The sequence below is a fragment of the Salminus brasiliensis genome, chromosome 20 (genome assembly GCF_030463535.1).
Source record: "Salminus brasiliensis chromosome 20, fSalBra1.hap2, whole genome shotgun sequence".
NCBI lineage: Eukaryota > Metazoa > Chordata > Actinopteri > Characiformes > Bryconidae > Salminus > Salminus brasiliensis.
The window spans coordinates 26276541-26302155 of NC_132897.1; the positions used below are offsets into that span (position 1 = coordinate 26276541).

Here is a 25615-nt window from a genome sequence, read left to right on the forward strand (position 1 = left end):
TTGATTAGGAAGTGAATATGGGTTGAATGCAGTGTATTAAGCTTAGCCTGTAGCTCAGCTAGTCTGTGCTGCAGCATGACTGAGGAGACAGAGGCTGCTTCTCTTTAGTGAACTGCATCTCTTCATTTCATTTAGACGGGCTGGAGCACGGTCGAAGAGAAGAACCAGGCTGAACCAGCAGACGGAGTCCAGCCTGTTTCTCTGTGCAGCTGGACACAACGCAGAGTCGTGGACGGGTATCCCGGATGTAAAGAGGACCGGCTACATTTATACACTGATCCATTAATAAAGACTTTTATCTTAGATTTTGTCTGAATAACTTAATACTTTTGTCTCAGTCCCTCTGACGCCTACTTTCCAGAATGTGTGAAAGTGTGTAAAAAAGAAAGAAGAGAGAGACATTTTTAGGTCAAATAAAGTTAATTTTATTATTTTTTTCGGTGGTTAATAAGAATGAGAATTATATCAGTTCAGTGGTATATTAATTTAATTTTGAAAATATCAAATTGACATTTGCGTTGTATGAAAGGTGTAGTTGTATTAAACGACAGAAACAGTCATTGTAGGAGATTAAACTAGACGCTAGGTGGCAGCATGGAGCCAGGAGTCAAATGCTTCAACAGCACTGAACTGTGTTAATACTCTGAAAAGCTTCTCAGTGAGCATCTCTACACCAAAGCTGCTCAAGTACTTCAAGTACATCGCTGCGCTAATGGCGCCCCCTGTGGAGAGTCTTAAGCTTGCGGGAGCCATTACAGCACAGTGTGTAATAAAAACTGAATCCAAATTTCTAAAGAATTTAATTTTTAAAGCATAAAGGAAAATGATATCACTCTCCAGTGTAAATTAGACCTTCCAGCAGTAAATATTCACTCAGCTTCTAGTTAAAGAAATATTTGAAGGAAACAGTGGCGTAGGGTTCAGTTAAACTGCTCACACCACCCAACCTAACCCCTCATATGAGTCGTGTTTTATGTTAAATTAAATATAGGAAATGTTACACAAGGAACGACAACAAATATTTACCATGTCACCCTGAATGTCACGAGAAGCGCCGGGAAGCGAGTCTTTATACAAGGAAGCTGTTACTGACATATAATGATCGCTAGATGCCGATTCTTCCACACATCATTCAGTTGGGTGTAGAGACTCTCGATATGCCCGGTGAGTTTAAACTGTTCACTGGATGTTCAAAAATAAAATTGTTATAATTAAAAATATATTAAATAATCATATACATAAGAATAATCAGTGTAATTACAAATTACAAAAGTATATTTAAGTATTAAATAATTGTTTACCGTTGTCTGCAGAATATTGGTTCTGAAAGATGCCAATGCCCCCTACTGTTACCATAAAGCTATAACTGTCAAGCCCTCGTTATCGTGCCCTCCCCCGGGCCGCTGCCCACAGGCCCAAATAGGGACTTCCTGATCGTGTCTGTTTATTTGTGTTCATTCATTGTTCATGTGTTTCACCTGGGACTGGGAGTAAGGAGAAAGGAGTGTAGTTCCCTTTACCGTGAATTGACTCGACTGGAATCCCTGTGACACTCTGGGATTCATCACGCGTTACTGGCGTGTTCAGCTCAGCTCTAGTTTTGCGGTCCATGTTTAGGAGAGATTCTCCGTCTGACTCGGAGGCAAGCGAGGTACGTTCGCTTCCTGCTCAGGTTCCAAGGCGACCTACATTTTAGGCAGTACTCTGCAGGTTCAGGTTAGGTCTGCCCTGCTTTCTAGTCTGGCAGCTGGCTCTCCAGCTACCCCTGTGTGTTTACGATACCATAGTCTGTTTCGAGAGGCAAGCGTGTTACATTCGCTTCCTGCTCAGGTTCCAAGGCGACCTACGTTTTAGTACTCTGCAGGTTCAGGTTAGGTCGGCCTTGCTCGCTGGTCTAGCGGCTAGTTCCCCAGCTACCTTCGTTTGTACACAGAGTTCAGCTCTGTCCTTAGTTTTGTATCTCCCCTCTCTGCCCAAGCGAGGCTTGTGGCTTTGTGTTTATCTCCCCTTTAGTTCTCCCCTCGTTTCACTCTCCCTGCTCCTCCCAGTCCCGGGTTTGTTTTGTTCGCCATCTGATTTGTGGTGTTTTGGTTCTGTTCATGGTTTTGCCCATGTTGCTGCACTTTGCTGTTCATATCTCTTTGTTTTGTATTTGGTTAATAAAGTACCATGCTTTGATTTCCATCTCTGCGAGTGTTCATCCCTTCAGGTCTGGCCGTACACGCCATGATAATAACATTAACAGGTGAACGTCATTCTTTTTTGAGGTTAATTTATTTAGATTTTCATTTGTTGTATTTAATAATCATTTAAGAAAGAGGAGAGAGGTCTGTAATTTTCATCATAGGTACACTTCAACTATAATCCAGGAAATGACATTGTAGGATTTGTAAAGAATTTATTTGTAAATTTTGGTGGAAAATAAGTATTTGGTCAATAACAAAAGTTCAACTCAAAACTTTGTAACATAACCTTTGTTGGCAATGACAGGTCAAACGTTTCCTGTCTTCACCAGGTTTGCACACACTGTAGCTGGTATATTAAGCATGATTAAAAAACCACATGTATCCAGGATGTACTTGGATTACCTGGATGTCATGCAAGCTAGCAGACCAAGAAGCATTCTGGTCAATAAGACAAACAGATCTTCCATTAACTTCTGTTATTAGACTGTACTATTACACTGCATAGTGTTAGAAGGGTGAGCTGAACTGTATTGATTACTTAAGTGCTGATTTAACACTGGGAACTTTACTGTGCATGTAGTCTTTATAAGTCAGAAGTCAGAGGTTTCTTAATAACAAAAACTAACTGGCACCATTAATGATCAGAGACTAATCACATTCCTTCAACAGACGCCCTGGAGAGCCCAAAGCTCACCCTAAACACCTCAAACTCGTCTCACCTGGGGAAGCAGTCCAGTACAGCTGTGACCACTGTAACATCTTATACAAATCAGACAGGAGCAACTTCATCAGCATCACTTTATAATAAGCTCATCTGACTGCAGTAGTAGTAGCAGCATTCTGTAATCATATGTGAGCAGCACGGATTGCTACTGGCTGTCTAAAAACGTCCATAAAAAAAGTGTGCCACTACCGGATTCACACCCGGCCAGTTTTGTGCTTAGCATGTGCTGCTCTGTTTAGAGAACAGGTATGGACTATAAGAAGTTATAAGAACCAATGAAAATTAAAGAGAATATTATATTATACTAATTAGCGCTAAATCAAGAATTCTGTGATTTACACTATATGGACAAAAGTATTTGGACACCTGCTCATTCATTGTTTCTTCAAAATGAAGGATATAAAAAAAGTATTTATCCTGCTTTTGTTGGAGTAACTGTCTCTACTGTTCAGGGAAGAAGGCTTTCTACTAGAGTTTGGAGGAGCATTGCTGTGAGGATTTTATTGCATTCAGTGACAAGAGCGTTAGTGAGGTCAGGATGTTGGATGATCACCACCCCACCACCTCATCCCCAACTCCCCAACTCATCCCATCTAAAACTATTAGATGGAGCACCACCATAATTCAGCTCAATGCTGGGTGGTTTTATACCCCTCTAACCCACGCCTGACATCAGGCATGGCGCAAGCAGGTTCATGTTTACTATCTGCTCCATAAAAAGTGTCCTATTCTAATGGCAGTACTTTTCTACAAGCACTAGACAAGCTGCGTGCTGTTTGCACATCTGTGTCAGAAATAGGTGCACCTTAAAGATGCTGAATTCAGTCCATTATCTATTTTTAGTAGAGCAACTTAACTGATTGGTATCTGTCTGGCTGTCATCAGCTCACAAACAGTAGCTGCCTTCCCAACAGAGAACTGCTGTATGTGTGAACAGCCACTGTGGGTGAGCTGCTGCAATCACAATGTGGCCTGTGTGAATGTTGTACCAGTTTACAGCTACTGATACCAGTTCCTCTTCTTTTCCAGTGAATTTGCTGCAGCCCAACATCTCCTTCAGTGCTTCACCAGTGTTTCACTGGTGGCTTGAAGGGCCTGAAGTGACCAGGAGCTACAGCTCCATCATCTGCTCCGTTCAACCGCAGTATCCAGGAGGCTCCTTCCACCTGGAGTTCAGTGGTGAATCCAGCATCACCAAAACTCAGTCAGCTGTTAACCACTCAACCACCTTCTCCTTCCCTGAGGCTGATTATGTCCACCAGGGAAACTACAGTTGTGTTTAGGAAGTAACTGTGTCTTCACACTCTTTTAGATTCTCCAACACGGAACTCTTGGCCGTCACTGTGAAAGTTACAGTAATAAGATGAGCTCATCGTTTTTCTGGACTAGTTCTCCTGAAGTGTAAATGTTCTGACAGTTTTGGTTCCCATCATCAGTTTTTCAGCAGCAGCAGCAGGACTGTTACTCGTATCAGTGCCGATCATTGTTTTCCTCAAAGGGAGAAATAAGCAAAAACTGCAGAAAGCTGAGAAGACGTATCGTAGACACTGTGAGTACTTTCTGTTCAGAGGACAGTTTACTGAGGTACACTGAAACTCACAGAAGGTAAACAGAGAGTAGATACACATGTCCAAATGTTTGTGGACACCTGCTCATTCATTTCTTCTGAAATCAAGGGTATTAAAAAGTATCTTATTTTCTTCTCTGCAGAACGAACATGGATGTGAGGATTTCCACCCCACCTCATCCCAAACTCCCCAACTCATCCCAAAACTAATGGATGAAGCATCATCCATTATATTTTGAAGACATTTTATAAAATCTATAAGAAATCCCAAAAAGAAACATTCTTCTTGCAGACTACTTTGTTGAGTTGTTGTGGATCTCTATATTGAGAAGAAACAATGAGCATGAGCAGGTGTCCCAATACTTTTGTACCTAGTTACATAGTGTACCTAGGTACTGTGTAGAATGCCTTTTGGTAAAAATGTACTGATATTAAAAAAAAAATTATTTAACCAGGCAAGGAACCATGTAAAATTCAGTAGTTCTTTGATGTGTCATGGTTTTATAAAGAGGCCTTTAAGAACCCCCTTGTTTAAAGTGTAGAGAAATGTGCTGCTGTAAAAGATGGTTAACCACTAAAAAGATGTATTTATTTATTTATTAATTTATCTATCCACACAATTCTTCAGGTGCCAGAGCCCCGGCGGGAAATGAGGAGACTGAGGGGGAGGAGGAGGATGATTATGAAAAAGCAGAAATCGCTCTTCAACAAAGAGAGGACTCTAATCTGGTGCATCCTGTTACACTTAGTAGTCTAATGCCTCTCTGGTTCGTCAGACTGGAATCTGATTGCTTAGTGGGATGGAATCTGCTAATTCACTTATTTCCCAGTAAAGGGAGGGGATTTGGTTCTACTGGGAGGGACTTTGGATGTACTGAGAGGAGTTAAGGTGGTACTGGGAGGAGTTACGCTTGTACTGGTGGTGATTTTGTTTGTACTCGCAAGACTTTTAGTTGTACTGGGAAGAGTTCTGGTTGTACTGGAAGGAATTCTGGTTGCCCTGGGAGGAGTTTGGGTTGTACTGGGAGGAGTTGGGGTTGTATTGAACCAGGTGTAAGAGAATTAAAGAACTCTGGAATTAGAGAAGGGTGGAATTCTGGTGGCTTTTGCTTTGTGGGAGAAGACCAGACCCTCCTCTGAAAAGTGAAGCTAGGACTGAGAGATGTGGCAGAGTTAAGTTTTAACTGTATTGTGACTCAGTTATTCTGTAGGGGGAAAACACAGGATCAGGATCACCTGTTTGAGGAAGAAGATGGAGGATGAAGATGATAATGATGAAAGTGGAGAAACAGTTCTTCCAGAGAAAGAAGATTCGGTGACTCTGATGATGACTACATCAATGTAGATGCTGATGTGGAAAAACCAGCGTTGGAAAATCAGCAGCAGGTGAATGTTTATGTAAACTGTGTAGAACATCATAGTCATTTCAGTCAGTACTGGTTATAATATTGGAAATTGACTTATTTTCCCATCTTTCAGGTTCCTGCCCACTTTGTAGTTCACATAACATTGACATTTTGTGGCTAAGATTGTGTCGTAAACCAGTTTTTCATTTGTGTGTTCTGATATGATCATCCTGTAGATGCCAAACACACACACACGACTGCCCATGAGGAGATTGAATCCTCTGAGTTCTCATAATAGTCTTCATCATCCATCTCAGAGTTCTCTGATGAGGACTACATTAATGTAAACTAGATAGTGGTGATGACGTACTCTGACCAGAAAAGTCAGGAGGTCTTTATACACATTCAGCCACTAAGCTCAGAGGAGCAGATGCTGTTCTGCTCTCCACAGCTGTACAGAGTGATTCTCTGAGTCACTGTAGCCTTTCTGTCAGCTCCAACCAGTCTGACCATCCTCTGTTGACCCTCTCCTAGTAACAACGTGTTTCCGTCTGCTGAACTGGATGTGTTTTCTTTATTAAATCTCTGACTGTCTCAATTCCAGAAGAGGTGAGGAAAGCTTCTTCAAGCACCTGCTGAAACACTTTCTAGTGACAGATGTGAGTAACTGGGGCAGCGTCACTGCTCACACATTCAGACAGGAGGGACAGTGTGGAGGAGGCCGGCTGTGGTTTTCCTTCTGGGCTTTGCATGTGCTGCTATGTTGTTGATGCTCGGTGTAAAACATTAAGGAAAGGCCACACAAATACAAATCAGCTGGCCCTCCTGTTGGCTACCTGGAGAAGTAGGGGCATGTCTGCAAGTGATTGCTGTGATTGTCTAAGTTCATCAACAGTCAAAATCAGTTCAGTTTCAAGTAATGAATAGGACATCATTATTATTACTGTTGTTGTTCATTTATAATTAACAATAATGGCAATATAAATATATTCAAATATTTAAAACTGTAAACATAACCGTTATTATTAATAGTAAAATAAATGATATAAATGAATTGTGTAAATACAGTGTAATACCTGTAACTGTCAGGCCCTCGGCACGCGCTCAGCAGCCGGCTTCCCTCATTAAGCGGATCAAGGTCAGCTGGGACTGGAGCTTCTTAAGCCGTCGCTTTGTTTTCTCTCGTTGTCGTGAATCAGCTCTGTTACAGCCTCTGTAGCACTGCGCTCTACGCTCTGCTCAAAGAGGAAGCAGACTGATCCTGTCGTTGCCTGTTTGGTCTTATGTCTGTTATCCTTGTTGCTCTGTCTGCTCTGCTGATCTAAGCCCTGATGCCTCCCTGTTTCACTGAAGTCTTTCTTCTCTGTTTTTCCTTCATTATTTTGGTTTGTTGGTTTTTCTGCTTCCAGGTTTCTGTTCATTGTTTTTTTCAACACCTCGCTTGTGTTCTTTCTCCTGGCCCGAGCTCCGTCTAGTGTTCTGCTTTTGTTTGATATGTTTCTCATTTTCCTGAATACTGCTCAGCTTCCTCCCAGTCCCAGCTGTGTTACTGTGTCCAGTTTGAGTTGTGAGGTTTTGATTTTGTTTCTGGTTCTGTGCATTAGATTGCTGTTCCCCCGGTTGTGCTTTGCTTTGTTGTGTCTGTTTACTTTTGCCCAGGTTACATTAAAGTCCTGCATCGTCCATCCCTGCAAGTGTTTCCTTGTGTTCACTGCCACGTCTGACCAGGTATGACAGTAACTAATAAATTATTTATTATCATTATTATTTATTATTATTATTATTATTATTATTATTATTATTATTGAAAACAACTGTATCATGAAAACATCACATCTGTAATACATAAAGGAAATTATTATTGTGGTTGTCATTATTTATTAACAATAATAACAATGGTAATATTTACATATTTAATGTGCTAAAATGCCTTAAGATGAGACGATTAGCCTCGTTAATAAGTGAGGAAATGATCGTTGGCTTCTTCTTCTCAGTCTATGACTGGAGCTGCTGCTGCAGATATGATATCTGACCTGTAGGTGGCGCTACTGTGTCGCTTTTCATCCTGAATCAGTGTAATCTCTGTGAAACTGGACTGAATTGTCTACTTATGTCTCTTTACCCTGAACTGTCTCCGTTTTGTTGTGCTAATAACCACAGTCTGAGGAGGCCTGGAAAAAATGACCTTAACGTGGTTTCAGACTGACCTTAAGTTCCATAATGAGTGTAAACAGTCCTTATTTCCCAACATGAACCCAGACCCAGATTCATTTTAGAAACTATGAACTGAAACTCCATGGCAGCATTTGAAAACCATTAATATGCAACATTATGGGCTGTTTAATTTAGACGTCTAATAGACTGTAGCGTCTAAACGATTAACTCTGGCATATATTAAATATAACAGCAGTTTATTAGTTCTTATCTCCTGCTCTCCGGGACCCTCACCTCACTTGGCCTTGGAGAGGCAATCTCCCCGCACCCTCCCACAAGCCTTTGCAAGGTCTAGGCCACAGAGACCAGCTACAGTTTGTTTCTTTAGTTCCAGTGCATTTAAACATTCAGTTCAAGTGAGGATTCTACAGATTTATCAATTCTTCTGTTTACAGACCGTCACTCTCCCTTTTCATGATGGTCATGAACTGAACTACATCCAGTTTTTTCACATATTTTTTTATTTTAAGATACGATTCTTCTCATCCCACCTACCACCTGGGAGTCCATGTTCAAGTATTTTCCAAGTATCGGTCGATAGATGCTCTAAATTCAGTTCAGGATGAGAAGATTACAGAGAGGACGTAATGTACACGAGATAAGGGGTAAAGATAAATTTACCATAACAGTGAAAGTAAATGTGTGTTCCCCTTTTACTCGCATACTGAATTTACATATATATGGTCACCTGAAGTAATTCATAATTAATATACTGGCCTTTGGCCCGAGTAAGCTCTTCCTGTCGTGAGTATTCAATCAGAAACCTCTAATCAGCATTAGTGAACAGTTCAGTTGTTTTTTGTATTGACTTTTACTGTTTTGACTTCTACATAGCCTGGTATACATAGAGACTAAATCTATAACCACTAGACCACTATAATAACACACAAAGTAAAGTAACAGCAAATGTTACATGTATTATGATTATTATTATTAGTAAAAAATAGGAAATAGGAAATAGGAAAGTACGAGCAGTTGGCGTCATCACTCGACTATATGTTCAAAGTGTCAACAAGTAATAAATGATAGGAAAAGGGATTGGTATTGAAACATTGGCAAAAAACAAAATAGATAAAAGGGGAAAAGCCTTATAAAATCAATTCAAGTTTATTTATAAAACAACAAATGTCATCACAAAGCATTAAACAGAGATCTGGGTATAAATACCTAGAATAAAACCCAGGAATAAAAACAATAAATCAATACTGAATTAAAAGAGTATGGAAATGCGCCGTCAAGCCATAAAAGATGAAAACGTGAGTGAAATGTTGAAGTCCAGGCAGGTATACATGGTCATGCAGTGAGGTGAGGATGAATCAACACGAGGCTCTAGATCAGGACAGTGGGCTGTAGGATAGTCGAGAGCCAGGTCTGGTGGTACAAGGATGGAATAGCTGGAACTGGGCATCTCAATACATGGTAGAGGTAGAGAGGTAGAGAGGTAGAGAGAGAGAGAGAGAGAGAGAGAGAGAGAGAGAAGAAAGGAGGGGGGAAAACAAGGGGTTAGGAGATCCAATGGGTAGGGTGGGAGTCAGATCACGGCAAGCTTAAAACATCAACAACAACTAAAAAAAACAAACAAAAAAAAAAAAACAGTAAAGGTTTCAAGCACATCTTAGATAAAACAAGGCCTTGATTCACAGGGAAAGTCCTAACTACATAAACATACTCAAAGGATTGGATACAATAAAAATGTCCTTCCCTAAACTCAGGCCTCTTTTGCCACAGGACTTACTGTACAAATGACACGGGTAGAATTGATCAAGGTCATAACAGTAGAGACAGAATTGTGGCCAAAATACATTTGCAAAGAAACAGACATATCTACCACTCCGAGAAAAAGGACTTGAATGAACAGGATAATACAGCAGTCTCGAGCACAAGCACTGCAATCCATATGATCAGCTCAGAGTCCATAAACATTTTCCATTTACCAAACATGGATTTCTATCATCCCGTAAGACTGGTGTCCTCACCCCCTTATTTCAGTCCTGAAGCACTGTGGCTGTAAAAGCTACATAGGACAACCACATGCGGTCATTTCCTAAAGTAGTGTTGGTAAGAGTCTCAAACGCGAGAACAGCTCAGCCAGTTTGGATGAAACACTTTGTTTTGAACACAGAAACTCACAAGAGACATCGGTATGATTGACTAACTAAACATTAGGTGGTGCATTGTCCTTGTGTGTGAAAAAGGATAGGAACCAGATTCCTGGGGGCCTGAAAGGAGGTCAAGGGTGCACAATGTTCTGGGCCATTTTCAAGAAGAAAATTAAGAAAGGGATTTAGGAGTATGAGTAGACTGGTGTACGACCTGTAAACGTAGATTAGAAAGACAATAATAATCAGAACCTGTAATCAGATCAGGACAGAACAGTGTTAGTATGAAAACAGGCTACAGCAGCATGATTAGAATACCCCCAGAGTTGCTTCTTCTGAAGTGGGAAACTGATAGTAGTCCAGAATCCTGCAAAAGAAATGTACGTTACTGGTTGTAGGTTTTAAGAAGTTCTCCAAGATGCTGTGGGGACAAACAATCAAGAGACTCATTTCAGAAGAAGTATTTTATAATCAACATGGAATTTAACTGGAATCCAGTGCAGGGACGAGAGAATAGACACATGTGGTCACAATTTCAAGCAGATGAACAGAAAAACAACCACAGAGCTGCAGATTTAAAGACAAACACAGTTGCAGACAGTCAGAGTTGGAACCAGAGTCTAAACAGAATGAACTGCAGATTTATAACCAGAGAGGTATAGATTGACAGACAGACAGACAGACAGACAGAGATGCAGAAGGACCGAAAGCCAAGGGACATACATACAGTCAAACAGAGTTGCAGATGCATAGTCGGAAAAACAGCCAGCCAGCCAGAACTGCACATTGAAAGAAAATTAGCCACTAAATTGCCACACAGTTGCAGATAGACACAACCAGCCAGAGATGCAGATAGTCAGACAGTTTCACATGGATACAGCGTTTCATATGGATAAACACAGCCAGAGTTGCTGCCAGAGCCTTAGCAGGATGAATTGCAGAGTTTTAGATGGAGACAGACAGAGATGCAGAACGGTAAGCAGCCAGCGAGCCAGCCAGAGTTGCACAAGGACAGCCAGTCCAGCCACAGAATCACACATGGAAAGAAAGCCAGCCAGCCACAAAGTTGCACATGGACATGCAAACGGCGCCACACACAGTTGCAGACAGACACAGTTTAAAATGGACAGCCACCCAGTCAACCAGTTGTAGATGGACAAACAGCCAGAGTTGCGGAGCGAAATACACACTGCCAAACAGTCAGAAACAGTCACACAGTCAGAAAGACAGCCATCCATTGAACTGCACATGGATAGACAGCCAGCCATCAGAGTTTAAACAGAACGCAACAAAATTGCAGATTCATAGACAGCCAAAGAGTGCTGATGGACAGACAAGCCAAAGAGTGTTGATGGACATTCACACAGCCAAATATAGTTACAGACGCACAGTCAGAAAGACAGCCAGCCAGAGTTGCACATGGATAAACAGTCAAAGCAGCACACAACAACAGAGACGCAGACACATAGTCAGAAAGAAAGCCATCACTGCACCTGACAGCCAGCCAAACAAAGTTGCAGAGGGATTATCATACATTTGCAGACGGATAGGGAGTTTCACATGCATAGACAGCCAGTCAGAGTAGCTGCCAGAATCTAAACAGAATGAACTGCAGCTTTATAGACAGCCAGAGAGAGGTGTAGATGGACAAAGGAACATACAGTCAAACATGGTTGCAAATGCATAGTCAGAAAGACTGCCAGAGTTGCACATTGACAGACAGACACTGAATTGCAAACAAATGGCCAAGCAGACAGCCACACAGGTGTAAATGAAAAGGCAACCAGAGTTTTAAATGGAGAGACAGCTAGAGATGCTAAAGAACAGGCAGCCAACCAGAGATACACATGAATAGCCAGGCAGCAAGCGTTGCACATGGACATGCAGACAGCCATACAGTTGCAGATGGAGTGACAGCCAACCAGCCTGCCAGAGTTGCAGATCCTAAGGGAATGAGGGCGCTGGTGAGTGGGTCTTCTAGGAGCCACAGTTAACCTATAAGGGGGGGGGGGGGTGAGAAACACACCAATAGCATTAGGATAAAGCAATTAATTACATCTAGCTTAGCTTACCAGTTTACATCAACAAGGCCATGTAAACAAGACATGTAAATAATGTCGTATTGTCATTTTAGGATGTGATGACCACCCCTATAGCAAGCACTTGGTTCACTCCAGGCTAAGCAAAGAACGAGCGCCTTATGTAAAGAGTGTGCGACTTGTCTCTTTCATGTTCCGTTTTGACTTTGTCTATACTTTCCATTGACTTTTTTGCACGAATTCAATAAACATCACTGGATGTATTCAGCTGTGTACTTCTGGTAAAGCCACACTACCACAACACAGAGACAGCCAGCCAGAGCTGCAGATGGACAGACAGCAAGCTATCGTCTTGTAGACAGATAAAACAGAACAAGTTGCAGATGGACTGAAGAACAAATACAGAGCTACAGATTTATAGACAGACAGTTGCGGACTGAGAAGAGGGACATACATACAGTCAAACAGAGTTGCAGATGCATAGTCGGAAAAACAGCCAGCCAACCAGAACTGCACATTGAAAGAAAGTTAGCCACTGAATTGCCACACAGTTGCAGATGGATACAACCAGCCAGAGATGCAGATAGTCAGACAGTTTCATATGGATAGACACAGCCGGAGTTGCTGCCAGAGCCTTAGCAGGATGAATTGCAGAGTTTTAGATGGAGACAGACAGAGATGCAGAACGGTAAGCAGCCAGCGAGCCAGCCAGAGCTGCACAGACAGCCAGTCCAGCCACAGAATCACATATGGAAAGAAAGCCAGCCAGCCAGCCACAAAGTTGCACATGGACATGCAAACAGCACCACACACAGTTTAAAATGGACAGCCACCCAGTCAACCTGTTGCAGTTGGATATACAGCCAGTCAGAGTTGTAGCCAGAGTCTAAACAGAACCAATTGCAGATTTATAAACAGCCAGAGAGTTGTAGATGGACAAACAGCCAGAGTTGTGGATCGAAATACACACTGCCAAACAGTCAGAAACCGTCACACAGTCAGAAAGACAGCTGCACATGAATAGACAGACAGAGCCTAGGCAAAACCAGTTTTAAAAACTGTGATGGAACTATGCTAAACAAGTCCTTTTCAGTAACTGAAGCAGGTCTGCTTTGGAGCTGGTGCACCATTTATTAACACAAAAAGCTGTGGTAAGAGAGTGATGTGCAGGCTAGATCATCTGTTACATGAATCAGATCTTTACGGTGAGTCGGTAGGGAGATTATATGTCTTATATGTAAAGAGAGCTACCTCAGATTAAAAGTTGGACTGACACACAGACACTGAAAGTTGCAGATGGATGGACAACCAGCCAGAGTTACAGATGGACAAAGAGATAAAGATATACAGACAGTCACACACTGTTGCAGATGGAATAGATAAAAAGACTTAGCTTTTTATCATAAATATGCTGCCACGACCAGACCTGTAAAGAAAACTGTAATAGTTAAAACCTGGGGGAGTGGATTCATTCAGGGCCATGTATTCATTAGACATGGTGAACTAAGGTGGTTATCCCTAATAAAGTCATTGATAATGTTTGGTTACAATGTGTGGGACCAACACAGGTTAGATACTGCAGGGTTCGTCAGAAATATGAGCTAGAGACAATTTTTAACACAAGCAGAGCAATGACAGAATTAATGATTGGAATAAAGTAAATCATGTAAATCACTGGCCCTACCCAGTCACACCAGTCAGGTAAGTCAGTCCTGGCATAGTACCTTCTTGATGTTCCCGGAGAGATCAACAAACCCCAGGGAGCACAGATGAAGCCTTTCTTTGCAGAAGGGGACCGGACGTCAAACCTGCAGCCAGTGGTGGAGCGTGAAGAGTTGGCTGAACGGCTTGCTCTCTCATCAGTAGATGGGCATAGGGCTAGAAATGACGATCCTGGCAGCGGTCTTCTTCCATATGTTGTCTGGGAGCCTGCAGTAGTGGTCCTCCAGGACACTGGCACCTTGGAGTTACCCTTTGTGACAGATATTAATTAGTGTTTTAGAAGAAGTCTCCAAAAACGAGAACACCACCCTGAGTAGTTGTCCTTCGCTGAAGACAAAGTGCCGAGGACATTTTACCGGTTTCCCTGGTCACGCTGACTCTCCCAGGGCCTCTCCACCGCCACCGTATTCCTTGAGTAAACACAGGGGTTAGTAAGTTAGTAAAGCAAAATAATATAAAGTAACACACTAGATAACACAAGGATTAAAACTGGCTAAGAAACAAGCCAATGCTAATATTAAAGAAAATGAAGAAATGCCTAGGAGTAACAAGCAACATGAGAGGTCTTGTGGACAAAATTGTGTGCTGCTCACTAGCACTTTGAGGGGGGTTAAATTGTCTGCAATCACTCCTTTATTTACATGTAGACCTATATGTAGACCATGGCTTTGTAGCTCATCCTCAGGTAAAAGAGAGAGTGAGAAGAGAACAATCCACTAAAAGTTATTTGGTTTACTACACCACAAACCCCCAAACCCAATCAAAAACCCTAACATTCAAACAAACACACAGTCATTACACCAATACACACTTTGACGCAGGTGACAGCAAAGTACGACCTTCGGCTCCAGCAGATGGACGTTACAACAGCCTCCTTGAATGCTTTAATTAATTGTGAGATCTGTAAGAAGCAACCAGAGAGATTTAAGCGAAAATCAAACATGGTGAAAAGGTTTTCTGTAAAATGATTAAGTCATTGTATGCTCTCAAACAGTCTGGAAGGACCTAGGGGGTGCATTATTATCTAGATGAAAATGGCTTTACACAGAACCTAGATGAAACATTGAGTGACACTGATATTATTTTTTCTGCTTGTATCAAAAAGTAATATCGCACACACACACACACACCTGCCAACTGTCCAAATCACCAAGAATGAACGACGGACCCCAGGCTGCCTCTTCGATCCTTGAGTCTGTCTTTTTCGGAAAGGTGTCCAGAAGTGTGCGGCAGTGCTCCTTCAGGGCCTCGCTGAGTCAGGTGGAGAACAGTGGAGAAAGATGATGCTGAAGGTGTCACACTGCCGAAGCACCAATGGAAGCCTGTTCAGGACACAGGCACCTAGAAAACAGGAGACAGCGGCGTTACTCTTTGGGCCCAAAATGTAAGTGTTTCACAGTGGAATCTCCAACAATGAGAACACGACGACTCTCCCAGGCTGCCTCCGGCCTAGTCTTCCATCTGTGGAGTTTGGTCTGTCTCTACAACAGCAACTAGATCTGCGGTTCAAGCAGGACGAGCTCCATGAAGAGCGTCTGTTCCTCCGCGGTCGCCATGTTCCTCGAGTGTAAACACAAAGACAGAAATGCAAAAGTCAGTTAGTGAGAAAAAGTACTGTACAGTAACACAGGTAGCAGATAGCACAGGGATTACAAGATACATAAGACAAAGCCAATATTAAGGCTATAAAGTAGGGATAGTTGCTCGACTCAGAGCCCAATTACGTCACAAGCTTTCAAAGCAGGACCGCATCGAAACAGCAATTTGGAGTCTTGCTCAAAATACTAGCTGGTCCTATAGATCCAGTGTGCAAAAGAGGGTTATAGATACACTCTGATTAGAGCTATCCAACTACTGTTTTTGGGTTGTTCCAATAGACAAAGTATAAAAGAACCATTAAAAGAATTGGTGGATGTTTGTATGTTTTGTTGTGTTTTCAGTGGGTTTGTGGTGCAGTAAGCAAAAAAACACTTAGTGGATGGTTCGCTCTGCATTTTTTTCTTATTAGTTTGAAGACAACTTACAAAGCCGCAACCATTACAACATGTACAAGACCTGAACCAAGTTGGACAGTCACCAAATTGTCACAGTTCATTTGGGTCAGACAAGAACACTGGACTGCAGTCAAGCATGTAAGGAGGTACTTAAAGGCTCCAACTAATCATGGACTGTGTTACCAGAAGAGAGGAGAGAAACTGAAGCTTGAGGCACACAGTGATGCAGATTTGGCTTCAAATACAAAAGACAGGCGAAGCACAACAGACTCCGGTTTTAGTCCAACTAAAGATGGTCCTCTTACTCTCTGCTCGGTCTACATGTGAAGGAGAATATATGGCACTCGCTGTTACCATTCAGGAAAGCTTGTACCTCACACAGCTACTAAGTGCCATGAACAGTGATCACCAATATGCACCTGTGAAAATACCTGAAGACAATCAAGAAGCAATCACTCTTTCCATGAACCCTGTATGGTGACAAAGATGAAGACACGACCACATTAGACACCACTTCATTCGATCAGTGCTCCATGAGTGTTAAATAACTCAACACTGTCCCACAGCAGATATGGTTATGAAAAAGCCAAACCTTTTAAAGAGGAGAGTATTTGGATCAGTATACAACACTTACAAACATGACAGATAGAAGCTAGAGTCAAAATGAGAAAGGGAATCTTTGTAGGGTACAACAAGAACAGTCCATCATACCTAGTCTACTATCCAGACACAGGGAAAGTCCTCAAACACAGACTGGTGAAATTTCTTACAGAGTGTGTTACTGAACACCAAACCCAGACTGACCAGTCAATAGCAGATGACTTCCATGGGGAGAGATGTGTACCCCCATGCCAACAGCCAACCGTGTTCAGACTCCAGAAGAGGTAAAAGGGTTTCAAACTGACGCTTAAGATGGCGTTTAAACAAAGATTGACATAACAAACACTATTCAAAGAGAGACAGGAAAGCACCTCAGTATTTAAGCTGACTGTGTGTCAGATATTAAAGACCAGATACTGACCAATACTGACTACTGTTACAGGGTCTGTAATGTACCACAGAGCTTCAAAGAGGTGTTCAACAAAATCACAGTTTGAGTTGATGCAGATGACCTTGAGCTCCACCAGGTGGACATTACAACATCCTACTTGTATGCACAGATTGATGGAGAGATGTGTATGGAGCAACCAGAGGGATTTAAAGGAAAGACAAATACAGGTGAAAAGGTTTTCTGTAAACTGAATAAGTCACTGTATGCTCTCAAACCATCTGGAAGAACCTGAAACATGATTATTAAGATGAAAATGGCTTTACACAGAACCTAGATGACCATCGTGTCTTCAACAAACACCCTGAAAACAGCAGGATGATACTGATAATCTGGGTTGAGGATCTCATCATTGCTGCCAGAAACAATGACTTACTCATGGAGGTGAAAAAAAGGCAAACAACATTCAAGATGAAGGAAAACTGAACTATTTTCTAGGTACTGATTTGGATCAAAGTCAAGGAGCAGTAAAGAGGAGTCAAAAGAAGTACACATCAAAAGTACTAGAACAATTTGGTATGTCTGCTAAGGTCAACCCCATGTAGACAAAAGTCACAGTGTAACAAGTAGTGATTCTGTTGATCCTACAAGATCTCACAAAGCAGCAGGTAGATTGATGTATGTGAAGAGCCAAAGGTGTGGGGGGGTATTAGGCAGCAAGGAAGCTTAGTAATGTGGACAAATTCAGGCCTCACTGTATTGAAGACCCTTATTTAAGGAACATAAGGTTCTAATACTCATTGCAAGTTTTTCCATGGTTCCATTTTTTATATATTCATGTTGTGTGTAGGTTTTACTCCTTACAATTAACTTGCTCCCCATATGGCTATTGGGATAAACATTACACAGAGGACTCTGTGGGACAACGGCAGCATTCCTGAATGGAATCACAGAAACTCAAACCAAGGACTTCCCTGGTTTAGACTTTCCTTTCATAAGGAAACACCCAGGATATATAAACTGTCTTCAGAGAGAAGGACATCTGAAGTAAAAAACACCTCGGTGAGAGCTACTGTTTTCAATTGTTCCAATGGACACCAAGTATGAAAGAACGGTTAAAAAAAAACTGGTGGATGTTTGTGTGTTTTTACTGGGTTTGTGGTACAGAAAAAAAAAATACAAACACTTGGTGGATTCTTTTCTTTTTAATCTAAAGACGACTTAAAGCTGCAACAGTTACAATGTGTACAAGATCTGATCCAAGTTGGACCGTCAGTAAATTGTCGCAGTACGTGTCTGAGCCAAATGAACAACACTGGACTGCAGTCAAGCATGTATAAGGGAGGGTGGGGAGAAACTGACACTTGAGGCACACAGTGATGCAGATTCAGCATCAAATACAGAAGACAGACGAAGCACAACAGACTCCGGTTTTAGTCCAACTAAAGACAGTCCTCTTACTCTCTGTTCTCTACATGTGAAGGAGAATATATGGCACTGTCTGCAACCACTAAGGAAAGCTTGTACCTCACAGCTACTAAATGCCATGAACATGTGATCACCAATATGCACCTGTGAAAATATTGGAAGACAACCAAGAAGCAATCGCTCTTTCCATGAACCCTGTATGTTGATAAAGATGGAAAGATGTATGTAGACATTAGACGCCAGTATTTGATCAGTATACAACCATTACAAACGTGACAGATAGAAGTTAGACTCAAAATGTTAAAGGGAATCTTTGTTAGGTAGGACAAGAACAGTCCATCATACCTAGTCTACTATCCAGACACAGGGAAAGTCCTCAAACACAGGCTTGTGACATTTTTTTACAGAGTGTGTTACAGAACCCCAAACCCACACTGACCAAGTAATAGCAGCTGATTATTTCCATGGGGAGAGATGCGTACCCCAATGCCAACAGCTAACCGTGTTCAGACTCCAGAAGAGGTAATGCCAACAGCTAACCATGTTAACCCACCCCAGAAGAGGTTCAAGCGTTTCAACCTCATGCTCAGGGATGGCGCTTAAATAGAAGGAGACAGACATAGTGCACGCCATCTAAAAAGAGAGAGGAAAGCACCTCAGTATTCAGCTGACTGTGTCAGATATTAAAGACCAGATCATCACAGATACTGACTTCTGTTACAGGGTCTGTTTTGGGTTCATGCAGATGACAGCACAGTATGACCCTCAGCTCCACCAGATGGACATTACAACAGCCACTTGCACAGACTGATTGTGAAATGCATATGGAGCAACCAGAGGAATTTGAAGGAAAATCAAGAGGTGAAAAGGTTTTCTGTAAACTGAATAAATCATTGTATGCTCTCTTGCCAGTGACTTCTTTAGAGTCTATAGATCATATATTTAACAGCCCACATTCAGTGTGGGAGCTGCTTGTACTCTGAAAGCCAAACCTTTTAAAGATGAGAGTATTTGGATCAGCAAACAACACTTACAAACATGACAGATAGAAGCAAGACTCAAAATGAGAAAGGGAATGATTATTTCCATGGGGAGAGATGTGTACCCCCTTGCAAACAGCTAACCGTGGTGATCAGATTCCTGAAGAAGTTCAAGAGTCTCAAACTGATGCTAAAGACATGGTACACACTATTCAAAGAGAGACAGGACAGCACCTCAGTATTTAGCTGACTGTGGGTCAGATATTAAAGACCAGATACTGACCAATACTGACTACTGTTACAGGGTCTGTAATGTACCACAGATCTTCAAAGAGGTGTTCAACAAAATCACAGTATTGGGTTGAAGCAGATGACCTTGAGCTCCACCAGATGGACGTTACAACAGCCTACTAGCATGCACAGATTGATGGAGATGTATATGGAGCAAACAGAGGGAACACACATTTAAAGGAAACACAAATACAGGTGAAAAGGTTTTCTGTAAACTGAATAAGTCACTGAATGCTCTCAAACCATCTGGAGAAACCTGAAACAACATGACCATTTACACAGAACCCAGCTGACCATCGTGTCTACAACACACACCCTGAAAACAGGAGGATGATACTGATAATCTGGGTTGAGGATTTCATCATTGCTGCCAGAGACAATGACTTACTCATGGAGGTGAAAAAGAGATCAACAACATTCAAGATGAAGGATCTAGGAAATCAGAACCATTTTCTAGGTACTGATTTGGATCAAAGTCAAGGAGCAGTAAAGAGGAGTCAAAAGAAGTACACATCAAAAGTACTAGAACAATTTGGTATGTCTGCTAAGGTCAACCCCATGTGGACAAAAGTCACAGTGTAACAAGTAGTGATTCTGTTGATCCTACAAGATCTCACAAAGCAGCAGGTAGACTGACTTATGTGAAGAGACAAAAGGGGGGGGGGGTATTAGGTCATTAGGACATCTGAAGTATAAACACCTCAGTGAGAGCTATCTAACTCCTGTTTTTGGATTATTCCAATAGACAAAGTATGAAAGAACCATTAAAATAACTGGTGGATGTTTGTATGTTTTGTTGTGTTTTCAGTGGGTTTTTGGTGCAGTAAACAAAATAACACTTAGTGGATGGTTCTCTCTGCATTTTTTTATTTTTGATTTCAAGACGACTTACAAAGCCGTAACCGTTACAACGTGTACAAGACCTGATCCAAGTTGGACCGTCAGTAAATTGTCGCTGTTCATTTGGCTCAGACAAGAACAACACTGGACTGCAGTCAAGCATGAAAGGAGGTACTTATAGCCTTCAACTGATCATGGACTGTGTTACCAGAAGAGAGGAGAGGAACTGAAGCTTGAGGCACACAGTGATGCAGATTTGGCTTCAAATACAGAAGACAGGCGAAGCACAACAGACTCCAGCACTAAAGACGGTCCTCTAACTCTCTGCTCGGTCTACATGTGAAGGAGAATATATGGCACTCGCTGTTCCAACTTAGGAAAGCTTGTACCTCACAGCTACTAAATGCCGTGAACAGTGATCACCAAGATACATCTCTGATAATACCTGAAGACAACCAAGACGCAATTGCTCTTTCCATGAACCCTGTATGGTGACAAAGATGAAGACACGTCCACATTAGACACCACTTCATTAGATCAGCGCTCCATGAGTGTTAAATAACTGAACCCTGTCCCACAGCAGATATGGTGGCAGATGTTATGACAATACCTGCAACTAAGCTGAAGCTGGAGTTAGTTAAGAGCTTTGTGTTTGGGATGTAAACAGGTAAGTGTTGTGCTGTGGAATGCCATGTACAGTGTGAGAGCAAGTGAGACTCGAATCAACTGATGGGTTACACACTAACCATTTTACACAGCAATTTACCTAAAGAACTCTTCACAACAGGAGCTTAAACAGCAGTTTGAAACCACCTCCATACAACATGGTGACAGGGAGAAAGCCTAACCTAGACTCAAAGTGTTAAAGGGAATCTTTGTAGGGTAAGATCAGCCCATCATACCTAGTCTACTATCCAGACACAGAGAAAGTCCATAAACACAGACCGGTGAAATTTCTTAGTGTGTGTTACTGAACACCAAACCCAGACTGACTGTGTGTCAGATATTAAAGACCAGACACTGACCAATACTGACTACTGTTTCAGGGTTTGTAATGTACCACAGAGCTTCAAAGAGGTGTTCAACAGAATCACAGTTTGAGTTGATGCAGATGACCTTCAGCTCCACCAGATGGACGCTACAACATCCTACTTGAGTGCTTTAATTAATTGTGAGATGTATATGGAGCAACCAGAGGAAAATACAGGTGAAAAAGGTTTTCTGTAAACTGGATAAGTCACTGTATGCTCTCAAACAGTCTGGAAGAACCTGGAACAACATGTTACCTGATTATCCAGATGAAAATAACTTTACACAGAAGCTAGATGATCACTGGGTCTACAACAAACCCCCCTGAACACAGGGTTAGATGTTCATCATGAAGTACAGTAAGCTAGCTGTGATGCTGTTGGTTATCATGATCACAGGTGTGTATTTATTGTCTCAGGAACAGACTGGCTCCTTTACGAGTGTGTTGCTACAGTATCTGTACATAAGTGGTGTCTCAGCGGTTAGAGCACCGGGATATCGATAACAGGGTTGTGGGTTCGATTCCCGGGCTCGGCAAGTTGCCACTGTTGGGTCCTTGAGCAAGGCCCTTTACCCTCTCTGCTCCCCGGGCGCTGGAGTTGGCTGCCCACCGCTCTGGGTGTGTGTGTGTACTCACTGCCCCTAACACATGTGTGTGTGTGAGTGTGTGTTCACTACCAGATGGGTTAAATGCGGAGGACACATTTCGCTGTACAGTGTACAGTGACAAATACGTGCACCTTTACCTTTACCTTTTTACCTTTTAAAGGCTCTATATAACATGACATTGAGGTCAGAAGTCCATCATGAACGCTAAAAGCCTCAACAAACTTCCAGAGGGGCTGATTCTATGTCCCCCACCAATGTGAAAACCACTCCTAGGCCTTGATTCAGAGCTCTGTATTCACTAGGTTTTGATCAAGGTTCACAGAGACATCGTGAACTAAGGAGCTGATCAGTCAGAACTTCACTGACCGTGACTTCTTTAGGGGCTAGAGATCGTATATTTAACAGCCCAGATTCAATACAGGAGCTGCTTGTACTCGGAAAGCTGAATGAATCTGGATCAATTCTAATAAAGTTGATAAAGACGATTTTCTGACGTTACGATTATAAATCATGCGGGGACACAGACACAGTCTCCATACTGCAGGGTTTGTCTGAAACACTGAGTGACACTGATATATTACTTTTAATGCAAGCAGAGAAATCACAGAATTAATGCTGATAAAATCGAGGAAATCCTCTTAAACTAACCTGACTGGTGGGACTGGGAAGGGCCAGAAGCCGCGACGCTGCCGCTGAGGGAAGCCGCCTGCCGACGTCCAGAACACGAACACCTGGAGAACAGGAGACCGTGGCGCTGCTCTTTGGGCTCCGATACTCTGAGGAGTTTTACAGTAGAGTCTCCAGCAATGAGAGCACCGCCCTGAGGAGCTGTACTCGGAGCCGGAGCAGGTGAAGGAGAAGTCGAAGAGCTGTGGTGGTGGAGGAGCCCTCGACTTTTTCGACCACGCCGACGCCCCCAGACCCTCTCCGGCGCGGGAGTGGATGTGACGATCCTCGGGGTCTTCCGCTCCGGTAGCGCTGGAACTGAGACCGCCGCGTTGGAGGCGGGCTGCCTCTGGCCTCGTCTTCCGTCGGTGGAACTCGGACTGCCGGTCCAGCTGGACGAGCTCCAAGCTGAGCGTCTGGAGAGCTCGTTCCTCCGCGGTCTCCATGTTCCTCCACAGTAAACAGACAGAAACACAGACGGTCAGCGAGACAGAGGACTGTAAAGTAACACAGCCAGCTGCTGTAATCCTCGAGCTCTCTGCTCCCTAAGATCAGTAAGACAGAGCTGAGAGTAAAGACTATAAAGGAGAGTCGGTCGCTCGACGCTCTGAGTCGACTCACGTCTCGAACAGCGGTTCAGAGTCTCGCTCAAAATACCGGAAATCACGTGATCGCTGGAAGCGAAGCTTCGTTACGTCACTGAAACAAATCACGTGCCAACGCGCGTCTGAAATGTGTACTTAAATAAAATATAAATGTATAAAATTAATGAATTTGGTTGACTTTCATTTTAAGAGAAATATTTGAACATCAGGTGTTGTTTCCAAACCGACAAAAGAGATAAAAGTCCTTGACAAACCTCCGTATTTGAGGGTTTTTAACTGGAGACGACGTGAAATGTCCTCTAATAAAACATCAAAAGGAACAATATAGACTAAATGACAGCAATCGTTTAAAATGTCTACCGCAGTCCAATTTCCAAACACTGGAGAGAGGGGTCTGCCCCGCCCCCTCAACACCAGACCCGCAGCTCGAGCGGGTTGCCAGGTTGAGGACACTGAACCTGCAGGAACGAGCGCGAGACGAGTTCAATAGCTTTTACAATGACAAGCGACGACGAGTCATATTCTGTAAGATGATCAGTAAATATACTCGCTTGATCTGTTTTTATTGTCTGTTCATTATAAACCAGCTCATGAGGATTTTATATAACTCTGTCAACTGTTAGCGAGCTGGATGCAGCGCTGCCGGCTTTATCCAGAGCCAAGCTCGTTCTCCTGAACACAAAAGCCCACTGCTCCTAAAATACACTCTGGAGCTGGAGTTACTAATTTACACATCCTGACAACATACTGCTCAGTTTAACAGATAATATACACACTTTTCTCCGAGTAGTAGCTGCTGTAGACCTCAGTTATGAAGGGCCCTCACTGGAGCTTCACCACACAAACCTTCTGGACGCAGGAAGATCATCAGGGCTTCCAGCTCTTCAGCTTTCATTCATCACCAGCTCCCTCCATTTCATGTAGTTACTGTTACACATCAGTTTATTTCAGACTGTCTTTACCCTGATTTACACTTCTAACATTGTTGTTTGTTGTTAAAATAAAGTCTAATTATTAATGAACAATGCTGTTGTAACAAAGTATGACTTATGAGTTGATGAAAAAGACAAGATGAAAATGAACAACTTTATTAAACAGTTCTATACATTATCTATTTACAGAGTAACAAGGGTTTATAAGGGTAAGTACGTAACAAAATGGTAATCACATTGTTTAAAATGGTTATGATGAACATGATTTACAGTATTGAAAAGTGAAAATTTTATAGTATATCATTAATAAAACCAGAAATGCTCAGATCAGTATACAAACTCCAATCAGTGCAACAACCTTATTATAAAAATAATGCAAAACAAGGTATAGCAACAGATATGAATAAATATAATACAGAAAAATATGTAAAATGGACTTTAAAGGGACTTGAGAGATGTTCAGCTCTTCCTCCAGTGGGAACTGCTGCTCATTAGTCTGTCTGGAACGCTGCACTGTGGAGAATAACTGAAGTTATTACACAAAAATGTAGTTATTGTTTTGTGGGCTAGTTCTTCAGCACAGTGTGATGTAGAAAAGAAAGGATAGTTTATAGCTGTGAAGCATACGATCAAGCCTGGGTTTGCTTGAGTTCCTCTATGGTTGGTGCCGGGACAGGCAGAAGCAGGCCAAACCTTCTGGGGTCATCAGGGTGAAGCTACCTTAGTCTGGGTCTTCCCCTGCCAGCCATGAAGCAGCAGCTGTAAGAATCAAATTCTAACAAACTGTTTACAAAGACCAGGAACATATTCCTCATCTGGGCTGTCATCACCTTTTCCTTTTCTCCCTGATCATCTGTTCCCCAATCAAAACTGTCAAATGTGAGATGAGTAATTACTAGGAATCATACTACAAGTACATTTACTTCTACATTACTACTCAAAACAATAATCACAACTTCCTGAGGTCACTGATCTCATGTTCATTCATGTTCAGGTTTTCGTTGTCTTGGACTCTCCTATTCTGAAGACAATATGATAAAGAATTACACACTGTCAGCATAGGTGTGGACTGCAGCTACTATTTTCTCTGTGTCATGTTCAGTAATAAACTATAGTTACCTCTTCTCCAAAGCTTCAGAGACATCCACTTTAATTAAGGCTATTTTGCATTCTGCATGACTATGATGCCATTCAAGCCGTAGAGACTATGCGTATGGTCATTATACCAAGGCACTAGCCTTTTCTCCATAATTAGTTTGATCTTAATTGGCACAACATTGTCAAGATTAGAGCGGAGCACAGACAGCAGATCATCTGTTTCATGCTCAAGATCTATATGATGAGATGGGCTGGAGA

At 42.2% G+C, this 25615-nt stretch overlaps 1 pseudogene; it reads left to right on the plus strand.

Moving 5' to 3' along the window:
- LOC140542393 (uncharacterized) overlaps positions 1-4277 on the plus strand; it is a 203506-nt pseudogene extending 199229 nt beyond the window's left edge.
- Positions 4278-25615: the final 21338 nt, after the last annotated feature.